The following is a 2,806-nucleotide window of genomic DNA, read 5'->3' on the forward strand; positions in this document are numbered from 1 at the left end:
TCCCTTCCCAAAGTTACCATTAACGTTGTTGATTTAGTTGATGAATTAAAACCCTTAATTCCTTCTAGTGAAAAGCTACCAACATCCTATTTGTATTATTCACTGTTGGAGTGACTACTGTAATAAACTTATCCTTAACTCCCTCTATGACTGTGGAAAGTTTTACAGACTTCAAATCTTCCATTATAAGCATCACTTTACGAATTACATAGCCCTTTAACCAATAATTCTTAACCGGAACAAATTTGTATGCTTTCACTAGATAAGTACACATATTCTCCCTGATTATCTCTCTCTCTCTCTCTCTCTGTGAAAGAAACGTCCTCATCCTAAATGGCATATTATTATTATTATTATCCTAACTCTAATAACAGTATTTTCCCCCTATAATTGGTGCTGGACCCCTATAATCAACCTAGTTTTCCCAAAGCTCTGAACTCTTTACTTGTACTTCCATCAATCACCACTAGTGTCACTTTTCCCCCTTTCAGTTCTACCTCTAAACTTTAAACCTTTTGATTATAACAAAAGGTACCCCCAATTACCTTGATCTTCCTATTCTAAAGTGTCATTCATTACTATTCTCTCTCTCTCTTACTACTAACTTTAAAACTTATCTTACTGTCTCAGAATTCCTTCAACCCTAATCTACTCCTAACTTATTTTAATCTAATCTTTTCTCTCATAACATTTAAAACCTTTTCCCACTGATTTATTGACAAAATTCCTTCCCCACCAATTTTTAGAATACGTGATTGGGAATTCCCCACCTGCTCCTGACTCCTTTACACAGACTTGGCAAAACCGACTAAACACCTTTTAGCCTAACCTCAAATCTCTTAGTGTAAGAATGTAACCCAAAATAACAGTCACCCCTATTAAGTTTATTTCTCAGACAGATTGTCTAACAGGCAATCTAATACATTATCATCCTTCCTATGATATTATCTTTTAAGCAAATGATTCCCAAAAACCCTACTTTTTAAAATATTCTACCAGACAGTCAGTCGTCTAGTGTGCCTCTGATTGAACACTTCAATTTACACCATGCATCTCTTCCCACAATGTCATTGATATATTGTACAAAAGCATCTATATTAGTATGTCTATTTTAATTCCTATTTGACTTCTATAGCAGAGCTCAATTGATTCCTTAAGAGTAATTAAACTGTTTTACTACTTCCAATCCCTATCCTAACCTAATTAGTTTATTTTACAGAGTGATATGTTTAACCTCTTTAGGCTGAACCCAGATAAGTTTTTCCCTTCTTCTCTAATCGATGCTCTCAGCTGATACCCCCCTTCCGGATATTCTAGGCACTCTAATATATTTAGGGTTCACCTGGAGAACAGGTGATCTTGAATTGCCCCTGTATCTTCCTTAAAAATGTTCTCTTGTTTCCTCCTGACTTGTTGCTGTGGATATGGAACATCTGGTACCCCCCTTGGCTGGTACAATTGCATTTGATATTGTTCAGTTGAAGCTGTAACAGTGATTGTTGATTCGGTTCACTCTGATTCTTCATAACCAAAACTTCTCTTCTCCACCAGTTGTATGATTGAGTTTTCAGAGTTTCTTCGTCTTGTTCTTTCTCGTTGTTGACATATCAGTATTCTTCAAAAGGTTCTCTTCTAAGTTCTGTTCTTGAAATATCATCTTCTTACTAGTGGCCTTTCCTTTGGCCTCACTGTATTATTCTTCTCCAATTCTTGAGGTCTTCATCCAGTCGTGTTACTTCTTCCACTTCTCCATTTCTTCTTTCCTCTCTTGCCACTTCCCTCTGATCACAGAGTCACCTCTACCCATGACCTCTCATCAATCACTCTCATCTTCATCATCCTCTTCTCCTTCACGTTCCAGACATCTCCTATTGTTGGGATCCTTTTCTTCATCAGTTTCTCTTCTCTTCATCTTCATCTTCATCTTTCTGAACCTCCTTCTCTTCGTTTCCAGACATGTCGGTTCTTCTTACTTCTGGAGTTTTGAATTCATCTTCATCGTTGTTTCTGCTGGTACCCTATCTATTATTAATCTATATTTCTGATGCAATAATCACTCCTGGATAATCATTGTAAGCTGAGAATAAACATCCCTAAGCTCTACTTTCTAAACCTATTTTATCAATTACTGTTTGAGAATGAAGGGCAACTTTTGTTTCACTTGCCAGATAACCTAGCAACACTTTAATTAAAGGATTACCCTATTTCAACCCGTGTAATGACTTTCATAGTCCTGATATCTTTTTTCCCCATTGTACAAGCCTTTCTATTCCTTTATTGTGAACTATCTTATTTTAAACTATATAGCCTATGTGGCTTCCCCTAAATTATTAATATAAACCTAACAACTCCAAATAAATCCAAATAAGTCAATTAAAAATCATGAATAATTAAAACCAATTTTTATTCCTATATCCTATGTCCCCAATTTATCCATTAGTGTTGACTATATTACTACAACCCATCAAATGCAAGTAAATTAGTCAACTTCAAAGCAATCCCAACAACAAAGCTTTTAACCCTATCATTACTCCAATTCCCATCAAACCCCAGTGATACACAGAGCATCCAAAATGCAATTTTTAATGAAATAGTATTTGCCAAGCCTATGCAAAATCGTCATAACATCACATATTCTGTTAGGATGATTTTGTGTACTAGCCTGATCTGATCCTCTCGTCTGCCTCACACCTTGTCACGTGACGCAGTCAGCACTTCCTGTATCTCCTCTCGCCTCTCGCTTAGCGTTCCTCTCATATGACAGAAGAACAAAGACACAACATAACATTTTAGTCGTTAATGCAGT

The sequence above is a fragment of the Coregonus clupeaformis genome, unplaced genomic scaffold (genome assembly GCF_020615455.1).
Source record: "Coregonus clupeaformis isolate EN_2021a unplaced genomic scaffold, ASM2061545v1 scaf1337, whole genome shotgun sequence".
NCBI lineage: Eukaryota > Metazoa > Chordata > Actinopteri > Salmoniformes > Salmonidae > Coregonus > Coregonus clupeaformis.